Source organism: Pelodiscus sinensis, chromosome 31 (assembly GCF_049634645.1).
Source record: "Pelodiscus sinensis isolate JC-2024 chromosome 31, ASM4963464v1, whole genome shotgun sequence".
NCBI lineage: Eukaryota > Metazoa > Chordata > Testudines > Trionychidae > Pelodiscus > Pelodiscus sinensis.
In genome coordinates, this window is record NC_134741.1 from 4041395 (window position 1) to 4055320 (window position 13926).

Here is a 13926-nt window from a genome sequence, read left to right on the forward strand (position 1 = left end):
GGGGAAGGGTATTGGGGGCTGGAGGGGGAGAGAGAGTGCTGGGAGACGGTTTGAAAGAGGGAGTGGGCATGAAGAAGGCAGGGATGGAGCAAATCATGTGTGAGGTCACGGGCATGAGGGGAATGGGGGCAGAGGGTGGTGAGGGGTTGGGCATCAGGGAAAAATAGGACAAAGTGGGCACGGGCAGTGAGGGAAGGGGGAGGCACCAGGAGGGTGCAGGTGCCAGGGGATTCTGGGGGTGAAGCAGAAGGGCAGACACCTGCAGGGAGGGACCAGCACCATAGAAGAGAGGCAGGGCAGGTGTGTAGAGGGAGGTGGTAGGAGAGAGGATGAGGAGGGGTAGCTCACATGGTCAGAGTGGGGCTACTGGAAGAGTGGGAACAAGGGGCAGAGAAGGGCTGGTGGAGGGGGGCAGGTCTCAGGAAGGCCGAAGGCAGTGAGAAGGGAAGGAGTCAGGACAGCAGAAGAGGATGAGGGGTTGGTGGGGGGGGGGGGGGGGGGGCAGCAGGCACCAGGGGAGCTGATGGAACAAGGGGAGGAGACATGGCAGCAGCGAGAAAAGGGAAAGGTTTAAAAATATGTATTAATAACTTGGGTGCCACAGTGGCACATCCAAACAAGCCACATGAACTCAGTACTGGTGCACAACACAAAATTCATTCTGCTCATGGGAGGAAACTCTTAGGCTATGTCTACACCGGAGGTTTCTTGCACAATAACATCTTGCGCAAGGGTACTTGTACAAGAAGTCTTGCACAAGAACATATCCGCACTGCCATGTGCGAATTGTGCTTTTGCACAAGAGCATCCATGGCAGTGTGGACTCTCTCTTGCACAAGAAAGCAATGTCCATTTTAGCCATAGAGGTTTCTTGCACAAGAAATCCCTGCCGAGCATCCACACTGCCCTCTTGCACAAGAGAGCTTACACCTGTTAGAAAAGAGCATAGCTCTTATGGAAGATGTCCTCTCTTACCACGCCATACTGTAAATTTCCTTGCTCAAGTGCAGGCAGGCACTGTGGATACTCTGTGGCTTCTTGCACAAGAACGGCTGTACTTGCACAAGAAGCCACGAGTGTAGATATAGCCTCAGACAGAACACTTGCCCCAGCCTCTCCGCCCCCCCCCCCACGTTAATGTCCCACATGTTGGGTTAATGCAACTGTAGGATAGTTGCATGAGGGGGGGTTGGTGAGGGCCAAGCTAATCCCTGTTGGTAGGAGGATGGTGGGAAAAGCCCTTGGAGAGGGGTGACATGACACCGTTTACTTCTGGTCGTGTGTCCATCTTGCCCCAAGCGTGTTACGTCCAGAGGCGTGGCTAATGAGGCACTACCAAAAATTATACAAACCTGCCGCCCATGGTCACCCGTGCAGGAGGGGGAGCAGCATCACACAGGCCTGCATGTCTGTGGTGAGCAGCTGTGCGACACACCGCACACTGACCATAACGGGGAGCCGTGTCACAGCACTGGATGGGCTGACGAATCCCTTCCCAACAGGCTCTTGGGCAGAAGATCTCCCCTTGCTCCTTACACTGACTCACCATGTTGCCAGGGCTACACCCACTGACACCCCCGCAGCACAAAGTGTCTGTGCGCTGGCCCCACACCTGAGCCCCCTGCCCGCTGCTCTTATTTCAGTCACGTCCCTGCCCGCCTTCCCCTCGCTGTGTCTGCGCCAGAGTCACTCCAGCACCAAGCTCCCCAGCGGCTGCAGAAGGGAAATAAACCCCCGTGCACAGGCGGGAGGAAAGGCCTGGGGGCCACATTCACTGGCCTGAGGGGCTGAGACCGATCCCCAGGCACCTCACTGACCAGCGCCTGCCCAGTCACAAGACGCGCCGGGACCCATCCAGCCTGAGCTGGGCCCATGGGCTCCCTCGGCAGGGAAAGGGGAGAGACGCCCCCTCAAAATGGGCCCCACACACGCCAGCGTGTGAGCAGGGAGCCGCCGGAGCCAGCCAATGGGAGCCCCCCACAGGGCGTTTGACCTAAGTCCCGGCTCTCACAGAGCTTGGTGCCTAATTCCCCGCTGCAGGCAGGTGCTGAGCTCTGCCTAGGAACCCCCCTCCTGGGGCCAGGCAGCCCAGGCCCCTCGCTGCCCCCTGGGCCAAGGAGCCAGGCTGGGGCCTCACGGACCCAGAGTGGGCAGAGGGGGTGGGGCCCACCTGAGAGCTATTAGCACCTGGGGTGCGGGGTCCTTGTCCCCTCCTGTCTGTGCTGGGGGGGGGGGGTGAGCCCGACTCCCTAGCTGGGGGCAGATGTTAGGATGTTATGATGGCAGGGGAGGGTGGCAGGTGTCCAGTTTGGGAATGGAAGCGCCTGGACCCTCCCGTCCTGTCCCCTTCATACCCACTTGCCCCTAGAGCCTGGCTGGTGCAGTCATGGGGCCGGGGGCAGGGGAGCTGTCAAGTGTGGGGAGCAGACCGGGGCTGGATGGGGGGACCTGGAGTGCAGGGGGCAGAAAGGAGGGAAATGGACATGTCTAGGTTTTGGGCAGGGGGGGTCACAGCTTCCCCCAGGCTTCCCACCCCTATCACCTCAGCTCATTGGTTGGGAGGCAGTGACCTCACAGGGTCCATGGCAACAGCCAGGTGGGACAGGCTGCAGGGCTGGGGCATCTCAGAGACCCCCATGGCCTGGCTGCCTGGAGCCTCCTTTGTGAGGTTTCCCCTTGAGGGCAGAAGGGATTGAGGGTCCCATCTGGGAGTGTCTCTGTGGAGATTTCCCCTTTCCCCAGGCTGCAGTGTGTAGAAGCTATTTTATGTTTAGCTAGAAGCCATCTTGTACATCAGAAACCATTTCAGCTTTTCTCTCAAGCACGCAGACCAGAGTGAACTTTCTGTCACCCCGTGAGAAGAGGCCTACAGGATGGGCTATTGGTATGTGTTAATTGGGCTGGTTGGGACAGGAGATGTACTCCCTTGTACCTGTCCGCCATCTTGTTGATAAGGCTTTGTTTTTCCAAATTTAATTGAGGATTTCTGTAATCGGATGCCCTGACGTCAGACTGTTTGGCTAAGGGTATAAAGATACTAGGATTGATTGTATTAGCAGCCTTACTGGGCCCGGCTCTGCTGTGACCACGTTTGGCTCATGCTGTGCTTTATTAATTAATAAAGCTGTTTGTTAGCTGCCTAAACACAGAGGAGCGTGTTCTTGCTTCGACAAGTGGGAGGGGCTGGGGCAGGCAGGGTGACAGGAGGGGCTAGCACTGAACTGAAGAGAGACCTGGGAGAAGCAAGAGGGAGGGTTGCAAACACCCAATAAGGATGGGATTTGAACCCATGGTGCAGAGCACAATGGATTAGCAGTCCATCGCCTTAACCACTTGGCCACCTCATCTGAGTTGTTGGGGTTTGTTTCAAATGACCTGAAGTCAACACTTCAGGGAACCTTTGTGCCACTTGATGGCAGTCCGGGGACACCCATGGTGGGAAGGTTTTGGCTTTTCACAATGTTCCCTGGGTTGTTGTGCAAAGCTCAGTGCGGTAAAAAATCCAGACACCCCCGGGCTACATCTACCCTGCAGGCTTCTTGTGCAAGAACAGTTTTGTGCAAGAGTTCTTGTGCAAAAGGTCTTGCACAACAGTTTCCTGCACAGGAAAGCTCTGATGGCAATTTTAGCTGTAGGGCTTTCTTAAGCAAGAAACCGCTGTTGCCCGTCCACACTGCCTCCTTGTGGACGAGTTCTTGCACAAGAGGGCTTATACTTCAGTGGGAGAGGAATAACTCTTGCGCAAGAAGCCCTGTTTTCTGATGCTGTACTATAAATTTACTTGTGCAAGAACGTGCCTGTAGTGTAGACGCTCTGCAAGTTTTTGCACAAGAACAGCTGCTCTTACGCAAAAAGCCTGCAGTGTAGACACAGCCTGAGAGAGACAAGGAAAGGAAATGGCCAGAGCCTCCCCACAGTAGGCTGGTCCTCAACAGGGTGGGTGCATCTACTCAGCACCCTCACCTCAAAGTGAGCTGTGCAATGTGAGCAGGCTGCCCAGGGTTCCCAGGGGAAGGTCTGTGGGAAGTTTCCAAGGCAACAGCAACAACAACATTTCATAATCTACACTCACGTGACTGTGATTTATTCCTACACTAGCAAGTATCTCTGAAGGGATAAGAAATGCAGGGCCCAGGTCCAGGGAGCCGGGTCACATTCTCCTGCCTGAGTCTCAGTCCTGGCTAAAGCCTGGCTACAGAGAGAAGAGGCCAATGCAAACAGCCCCATGGCAGCAAGGGAGTCAGTACATGGGTGGGTGGAGCAGGGAGCTAGGGGCAGATCTGGGCTCTAACTCACTAGGGGTGCGTCCCACAGCTCCAAATAAGCAATGACATTGTGTAGCTTATTTTGAGTCAATTTTGAAATAGCTTATTTTGTAATTCGGTGCTGCCTACACGGCACTTAGTTTGAAATAAATCGCAATTCCAAAACATCCTTCCCTCCTCGTGCCCTGAGGTTTACAGGGACGTCGGAAAAGCGAGTCCATTATGGTTTGAATAAGGGGCTTGTTCTTAAGATGCGTCTGTGTGGTACGAGCACCACGTTCCAAACCTCCAAGCTAGCCGGCCAATGGGTGTCAGTCTCACAAGTGGCCCTTTCTGAAAGCAGCCTTGGGCAGCTGCAGGGATGTTGAAGGGAAAGGACTGAGCAGGGATCGTTGAATTGACGATGTAAATGCATGGTTGAGCGGGTGGTGTAGCAGAGAGGGCTTTGGTTTCTTCGACCATGGGACACTGTTCCGGGCACAAGGATTGTTAGGAAGAGATGGGATCCACCTAATGAAGAGAAGAAGGAGCATCTTCGTGGGAAGTCTTGCACACCTAGTGAGGAGGGCTTTAAACTAGGTTTGTCGGGGGACAGTGACCAGAACCCTGAGGGGAGTGGGAAAGTTGGATACCAGGAAGAAATGCAGAGAGGAAGGGGCAAGAAAGGAGGACCCCTGTTTCGAATGGAGGAGATAGGGCCATCAACTGGTTACCGGAAGTGTTTTTACACTAATGCGAGAAGCCTGGGCAACAAACAGGAAGATCTGGAGGCCCTGGCCCAGTCCAAGAAATATGATTTAATTGTGATAACAGAGACTTGGTGGGATGACTCGCATGACTGGAGCACTGTCATGGAAGGGTATAGACTGTTCAGGAAGAACAGGCAGGGGAGAAAAGGAGGAGGAGTTGCACTATATGTAAGAGAGCACTACGATTGCTCTGAACTCCAGTATAAAGAGGGAGAAAAACCTGTTGAGAGTCTGTGGGTTAAGTTTAAAGGAGCAAACAACAGCAGTGATGTTGTGATTGGTGTCTGCTACAGGCCACCGAATCAGGTGGATGAGGTAGATGAGGCTTTCTTCGGACAACTGAGAGAAGCTTCCAGATTGCAGGCCCTGGTTCTCGTGGGGGACTTTAATCACCCTGACATCTGTTGGGAAACCAATATGGCAGTACACAGGCAATGCAGGAAGTTTTTGGAGAATATTGGGGATAACTTCTTGACACAAGTGCTGAAGGATCTGACCAGGGGCCATGCGCAGCTTGACCTTGTGCTTACAAACAGGGAGGAACTAATAGGGGAAGTGGAGGTGGGTGACAACCTGGGAAGCAGTGATCATGAGATGGTAGATTTCAGGATCCTGACCAAAGGAAGAAAAGAGACTAGTAAAATACACACCTTGGACTTCAAAAAAGCAGATTTTAACTCCCTCAGAGATCTGATGGGCAGAATCCCCTGGGATGCTAACATGAAGGGGAAAGGAGTCCAGTTTCCAGTGGAAACTTGGACAAATGACCAGGGAGGAGTTTAAATGTATAGCTCAGGAATGCCAGGGGGTTATCAGGAAGGTGAAAGCACAAATGGAATTGCGACAGGCTAAGGATGTGAAGGATAACAAGAAAGATTTCTACAGGCATATTAACAAGAAGAAGGTGATCAGAGAGGGTATGCGGCCCCTCATGGATGAAGGAGGTAACCTAGTGACAGATGATGTGGGGAAAGCTGAAGTACTCAATGCTTTCTTTGCCTCTGTATTCACAGACAAGGTTGGCACCTGGACTTCTGAGCTAAGTGACACAAGATGGGATGAAGATGGCCAGCCCGTAGTGGGTAAAGAACAGGTTAGCAACTATTTAGAAAAGCTAAACGTATACAAATCCAAGGGTCCGGACTTAATGCATCCGAGGGTACTGAGGGAGTTGGCAAATGTCATTGTGGAGCCTTTGGATATTATCTTTGAAAAGTCGTGGAGATCGGGAGAAATCCCGGATGATTGGAAAAATGCAAATGTAGTGCCCATCTTCAAAAAAGGGAAGAAGGATGATCCAGGGAACTATAGGTCTGTCAGTCTTATCTCGGTTCTTGGAAAAATCATGGAAGCGATCCTTAAGGAATCCATTTTGAGGCACTTGGATGAGAGGAAAGTCATTAGGAATAGTCAGCTTGGATTCACAAAGGGCAAGTCGTGCCTGACCAATCTGATTAGCTTCTATGATGCGGTAACTGGCTCAGTGGACATGGGAAAGTCAGTGGATGTGATATACCTTGACTTTAGCAAGGCTTTTGATACGGTCTCCCACAATATTCTTGCCAGCAAGTTAAGGGAATGTGGATTGGATAAATGGACGGTAAGATGGATAGAAAGATGGCTAGAAGGCCGGGCCCAGCAGGTAGTGATCAATGACTCGGTGTCAGGATGGCGGTCATTTTCTAGCGGAGTGCCCCAAGGTTCGGTTCTAGGACCGGTTTTGTTCAATATCTTTATTAATGACCTGGATGAGGGGATGGATTGCACCCTCACCAAGTTTGCGGATGACACTAAGCTGGGGGGAGAGGTAGATACACTTAAGAGCAGAGATAGGGTCCAGAGTGACTTAGACAAATTGGAGGATTGGGCCACTAGAAATCTGATGAGGTTCAACAAGGACAAGTGCAGAGTCCTGCACTTGGGACGGAAGAATCCCAAGCATAGTTAAAAGCTGGGGACCAACCAGTTAAGTAGTAGTTCTACAGAAAAGGACCTGGGGGTTACAGTGGATGAGAAGCTGGATATGAGTCAACAGTGTGCCCTTGTAGCCAAGAAGGCTAATGGCATATTAGGTTGCATTAAGAGGAGCATTGCCAGCAGATCCAGAAATGTCATTATTCCCCTTTATTCGGCTTTGGTGAGGCCACCTCTGGAGTATTGTGTCCAGTTCTGGGCCCCCCACTACAAAAAGGATGTGGACGCATTGGAGAGGGTCCAGCAGAGGGCATCCAAAATGATTAGGGGGTTGGAGCATATGACTTATGAGGAGAGGCTGAGGGACTTGGGTCTATTTAGTCTGCAGAAGTGAAGAGTGAGGGGGAATTTGATAGCAGCCTTCAACTTCCTGAAGGGAGGTTCCAAAGAGGATTGAGAGAGGCTGTTCTCAGTAGTGACAGATGTCAGAACAAGGAGCAATGGTCTCAAGTTGTGGTGGGAGAGGTCCAAGTTGGATATTAGGAAAAACTATTTCACTAGGAGGGTGGTGAAGCACTGGAATGGGTTACCTAGAGAAGTAGTGGAGTCTCCATCCCTAGAGGTGTTTAAGTCTCGGCTTGACAAAGCCAGGTTGATTTAGTTGGGATTGGTCCTGCCTAGGGCAGGGTGCTGGACTTGTTGACCTTCTGAGATCTCTTCCAGTTCTATGGTTCTATGATTCTAAGTCCCACCAGAAGCACTTCAGCTGCTTTCTCATTTCCAGGGCACCTTTTACAGACCAGGCAATCCTTAGGCTGATTCTGGGGTGGGCTTGAGTCCAGACAGTTCCCATCTGACCCCAGTGAGGGTGGAGGGAAGGGCTGGTTCTTGGGGTTGGGGCTGGGAGTTGTTCTGAAAGGCTGCAGGTGCCGTTAGATCATTTTGTCCTTCCCTGTCTCCTACTAGTGCGGAGCAACACTCAGGATATGTCTACACTGCACTGCTCTTCTGGAAAAAGCTATGCAAATTTCAAAACCCAATTTCTGCAGCTTTTTCTGCTGGTGGTTTTTTTTTTTTTTTTTTTGGAAGAGGCTTTTCCAACATTTGGCCTGTGGACACTGGGCAAGTCACACAAGGGAGGCAGCAGGCAGAGCCGGCCCAATGCACCAGCCTCCCAGGGCAGGGAGGCCAAGCCACAAGCCTCCAGCAACTTCCTGGCCTGATTCATCTCACTTCCCCAGGCTGGCAGCAAGGGGCATTCTCAGCTGATGTCACCCCTTTCTGTCCCATGGGAGTTGGGATCATCCCAGGCACAGGCTGGTCAGCAGCTGCACTCACCTGGGCACTCAGGGGAGCAGCAATAAGAGAAGACTTTGTGTTTTTGCCTGGCTTCAAACCAGGGACCTTTTGCGCATTAGACAAAAGTGATAATTACTATACCAGAGAAGTAAATCTTGCTGCTAGAACTTGTCTGACTGTTCTGTTCCTGGCTCTTTCTAACACCCTGCTCTGTGGGGGAGGGGAATGCACCTTGTGAACACTCCACCTCTTGTTCTCAGGGAAGCCACTAACCCGAGCTGCCAGCTCCTCATTTCCTCACCAGCCCCTTGAGATTTGTAGCTCAAAGCTGGAGCTGCTGTGGAAGGAGGTGAAGCTACAGTAGCTGATGGGAGACAATCAGTAGGCGGAGGGTTATTTTATTTTTTCTCCTCTCTGGGCAGATGTGGCTAGAACTGAGGAGAAGAAAATCCTCTTCCCTTCTCAGAAGATGGAAATTGCAGTTGGTTCTCTCTTTGGTTCTACTAAAGCTGGACCCCAGGACTAGACTTTTTCTTTCCAAAACCCTGGTGAAAGCTGAGTGTAAATGGTTTGCAAACTGAGAATGTGAGTTAAAGGACCTCTATCCAGCATAGGGCTTGAACCCATGACCCTGAGATTAAAAGTTCCATGCTTTACCAACTAAGCTAGCCAGGCTGCATCCTATGCCTTACCCCATGACAGGGTCATCTCTCCCGTGACAGGTGAAGGGTCCGGGTTCAGGATTTCTTTTAGCGCTGCAGGAAGGGGCGATGGAGGAATCAAACCCCTTTGAAAGCTTTGTTCTCAGGGCACCAAGTGAGACAGGAGGAGTGTGAGCTGAGGAACCTGCCCCCCAGAAGGGGCGTTTGGGTGCACCCAGGTGCATCAAGAATTCAGGCCCTCAGACCAGTGCATTGGGGACAACGTGTGAGCCCTTCCATGAGCATTTTCTGCTCCCACTGGGGAAGGCAGCTGGGCAGGACCAGCCTGCAGCCCACGTCCCTTTCAGCCCCAGGTGCAGGTGGTAAGAGAGAGGGGAGGAAAGTCCATGGCCAGAGCCTCCTACCGGCAGGCTGGCCCTGTGCAGAGTCTGTGCATGATGGAGCCTCTCCCAGCAGGGCTCTGGCCTGTTCTCTGCAAAGTGCTCAGCTGGTTCAGTTTTTTGCAGGAAGGAGTGGGATCCATGAGCCCTGCTCCTCACCGACAGGAGTGTCCTCTTCCCTCCTTTTCACACATGGTATGTCCACACTGCTCTCCTCTACCACTCTACCCCTGAGCTACACCCCTATTTCCCATCTATCTTTACCTCAAGTCTTGGGAAATTACTCTCTGGCAGTACTGTCTGCAGGAGCAGGTGGTGCCGTGCACACATGGCGGGGGGAGGACGGCCCTCTATGGGCTTGGTCATGTGTGGTGTCCCCCAACCTATGATCAGCATGACGCTTCACGATAGCGCATCATCCCCTGAGCTCCCGCCTCCCTGCCCTGTGTGTGTTGCCACCTCACAGCACTCACCTCATGTTCCCGCCCGCGTGCCCAAAGATGTCTAGGAGGCCTCCTCCATCTGGGGGACCAGTTCCAGGGTGAGGGTCACAACGTTCCTGGAATCCTCATCCTGGAACTGCTGGTCATCAGGGTTGTTGTCCTGAAGCTGCAGCTGCTGCTGCCCAGGTGTCTCCATCCCAGACTCCAGAACCATTGTAGGAAACAGACACAGGCATTGGTGGTATAGTGGTGAGCATAGCTATCGTCTAAGCAGTTGATATGGGTTTAATTCCCAACCAATGCAAAGGGCAGAAGGAGTAATGAAGCCCCTTACAAAGGTTTTACTTTAACCCCAAAAAATGGGCACAAGTGGGTCCCACAGCTGGGAGCTGCTTTTCCAATAGGCAGGAAGTGCTTGATCACAGCCAAATGGTGGAGAAGCTACACTTGACCACCTGAAACATGAGAACAGCTCTTGGCCATGAGCCATGCAGAATGTCTGGCAGCCCCTTTGCTGCTCTTGAACTTGAGCTAAGAAGCTGTACCCGCCCCCTCCCAGAAACTTCTGTAACTCCTCTGCCATCCAATTCCTCCCCAGTTTCTTCCTGACACCTGCCCCCCACCCCCCTCAGCTGAGTACTTTCTAGGTGGGAGCTTCTAGGAACAGGCATTCCTGGCCACAGGGTGGGTCTGGGTCCTCTCAGCCTTTGGATCCATGTGCGATGTGATCCCAGGGGAACCATCTGCTGGAGTTTCTCCTTGTCCCATGGATCTCAGGGCAGGGGGACCCAGGGCCGGGGTCTGTATGCTGCCAATGGGTGTAACACATGCCAACATTTCTCCTTCCTCTGCCGGAGAGGGAGCCAGATAGTTCCCATGAGACCACATACAGATTAGCAGTGTCTGGAGAGGTGAAGCCACTGAATGGAAAAAGCAAGGAGAGCAGAGTGTCAGCTATTAGCTGAGAAACTCAAACATGGGGCAGTGTGGTGGTCCCATGGTGTAAGGAGCAGGACTTTGATTTCTGCAGTCTGAGTTCAAATCTCAGTGGGGCCTGCCAGTGAGGTGTTGGTTTGTGCAAATCTGTGAGAGTGAATCTCCTTCAAGTCCACATTGTGTGTCTTTACTTTTTCAATCTAAGGACTTTGAAAAAACTGTTTCCAAAAGCAGCTCCAGTGGCACAATGGGTCGGCCTGCAGTACTTATAAGACAGTGCACCCAGGAGACCTATTGAGGTTGTGAATTCAAACCTCATATGGAGCAGTGGTTTTCAGTCCCAGCTGGGCCGTCTTCTTGCATTGAACCCTGGGGGGGTGCTGGGATTTCACCCCAGAGGACAGGAGCAGTGAAAATTCCCCCTTTACATGTTATGGCCTCCAGGAGCGGCCGGAGGCCGGCTGCAGTAGCTGGCGCCCTGGGCGGGGCGGTGCAATTGGTGCCCCTGCCTGCACAGCTGTCAATGCCCATGATGTCATCATCGGGCGCCCTGGTTAGTGGTGCCCTAGGCAGCTGCCTAGCTCCCCTAGGCCCACAGGCCACCGGTGATGGCCTCATCAGAGCGATTGCTGGGTGGCCATAATGTGAGGCCAACTGGCACAGAGAGGTTTGGACCCTTGACCCTCTTTCTGCTGGGTCCATCTTCTCCCCCCTGCTCCACCCATCAGCATCCACCGTCCCTTTCAGCCTCTGGGTCAGCTCAGGAAAATAGGTAGGAAATGGGACAAAGTCAGGAGACAAGCAACAAATCCCCAAACTTCCCCTGTGCTCTGAGAGCCTCCCTGCCTGAGACCCCAGAGCCCTCCCTTGGGCTGCCTCAAGAAAGCTTTTGTCAATGTCTGGGATTGAACCAGGGACCTTTAGAACTACTGTCTAATGTGCTCCCAACTGACCTACTTTGGCACCTGAAGTAACTGTTTTCCACCTCTTGCCCTTGCCCTTCTCTCCCAGTATGTCTCCACTGCATGTTTCACTTGCACAAAAACCTCCCCCCTGTGCGTGTGGCTGGCAGTGGTTGCTAGATGGATCCATTCACATGTAGCTTTACTGAAACCCCCCTTGTTTCTGCCTTGAGCCTCCCCCAGCCCAAAGGCTGGTGCCCAATAGAACAGTCCCCATAAGAAATGTGTCACTTTCACCCCTGGGAGCAGCTCAGCCATGCAAAGGGGCTGCCTGGGGCCGGACATTAGCCCTGGAGGGCAGGGGTGGGTGTGGCAGTGACATCACAAGGGCCTTTTGCATCACCTCAGTTTATTGGCTAATGGAGGTTGGGAGGCAGTGACCTCACAGAGAGTCCATGACAATGGCCAGGTGGGACAGGCTGCAGGGCAGGGGCCATCTCAGAGCCTCCCCCCCCCCACCCCCACGGCTTTGCTGCAGGGAGTCTCTTTGAGATCTGTTTCTGAGGCCAGAGAGAGAATGGGAGTCCAAAGAATGAGTGTGAGAAGGAGCCTTCTGCTCTCCCACCAGCTAAAAGACCTAGAAGACAGAGAGGTGGGAGAAGGGTCCTGACTTAATCTCTTGGATCACAGCTTCTGTAACAATGAGGTAAGATGAATGGGTAGGCAGTTGTCATATGACAACTAAGGCTGGTTTCACTGACTGGGAATTGAACCCAGACATCAGCAGTGAAAGCACCACACCCTACCCTCTACACCATCAGGGACACATGGGTGCAGTTCTTTCCTTACCTACATTAGCCTTTCACCGGCCACTTTCTGTCCCCTTCAGGACAGGGGTCCATTTTCCATTGTCCAGCGGGGACAAGAACAGAAACCAAACAGAACATCAGAACAGCCAGATGGGGCCATGCCAGTTGCCCAACTAGCCCAGGATCCTATCTCACAACAGCAGCCAATTTCATTGCCCAGTAGGAATCCTCAGGACAGACAATTGTTAAGTGATCCCTCCCGTCACCAATTCTCAGCTTCTAGAATACACCAGCTTTGGATACCTTCCCTGTCCATCCGGGTTAAATGCCATTGATTAACCTTTCCTGCATTAAATTATCCAGTTCTTTTCTGGACCTTCTTGTAGATTTCACCTTCACAACATCCTCTGGCAAGGAATTCCACTGGGTGCAAAAATGCTTCCTTTTGGTTTATTTTTAATTTGGGTACTTACCAGTTTCATTCTCTCACCCGGGATCTTCAGTAGGAGAAAAAAAAATTCTTATTGTTTTCTGCACCCTTGTCATCATTACACTAAACCCTGCCCCGTCGCCCCTGAGTCGTCCCTTTCCCCAGCTGAGAAGAAGAAGTTCCATGAACTCCTGGGAGCTGCTGTTCCAAAGAAGAGGCATTTCCCGTGGAAAAGATGGCCCAGCCCAAACACCTACACAGAGCCCCAGAAAATACCAATGGACACTGGGCACTTGTAAAGCTCCTCTCGGGCAGCACTACGCAATGGATCCGTCTGGCCATCGGGCTGACTAACCCATCAACAGACGAGTCCCAGTGAGACTTCTCAGCCCAAGTGCAGAGACTGTGGAGTCTCCCACTCCCAGCCCAGTGGCAGAGGGGGGCAGCGCCCTGAGGAGGCGGGTCCCGAGGCAGCGGAGACCTTTGAAGGGAACGGAGACGTAAGGTCAGAAGGAAGGAGAACAAGTCACATCTTCTCAGGTGAGATGTGGTGGGAAACTACCAGATCCGGTGCAAGCCGAGCTCCAAGGGCTGGTTCCTGCCTGGTGGCTCCTTGCAGGGCCTAGCTTGAGAAGCGCCAAGGAGCCGTGTGTGGCCAGGAGAAAGGGTGCAGAAGGAACGTGGATGCAGGAGCAGGGTGGAGGGTCTGGCCAGGATTGAGGGAGCAGGAAAAAGGGAGGGTGTGCAAGCAAGCTGGAGGGGCTGGTTGGGAAGAAAGTGCGGGAAATGAGGTGGCTGGGGTCTGGGCATGAGGCAGAACATGCTGTGTCTTTGGCTACGTCTACACTGGCATGATTTTCCGGAAATGCTTAAAACGGAATACTATTCCATTTTCAGTTTTTCCGGAAAAGCGCGTCTACATTGGCCCCGGAGTTATCGTCATAACGAAGCGCTTTTCCGGAAAAGCGCGTCTACATTGGCGGCGCGCTTTTCCAGAAAAGCAGAAGCCCGGAGCCATTTTGAAGAGGGCAAAGGCCACCAGCCCTTTCTGGGGGCGGGGCCACAGCACCGTTCAGACACGTGCTTAAAGGGGTCTCGCCGGGCAGCCGTTGGTCTCCTGCTCCCGTGCCTTGGGGC

General features: G+C 52.7%; 1 protein-coding gene and 1 non-coding gene across 3 annotated transcripts in view; both read right to left on the reverse strand.

The window, feature by feature from the left end:
- Positions 1-13926, reverse strand: part of LOC142821626 (zinc finger protein RFP-like) — a 394289-nt gene that overhangs the window by 284271 nt on the left and 96092 nt on the right. The window lies entirely within an intron of this gene.
- On the reverse strand, positions 3267-3347 carry TRNAS-GCU (transfer RNA serine (anticodon GCU)). Its single transcript has one exon. It is a non-coding gene; the product is annotated as a tRNA-Ser (tRNA).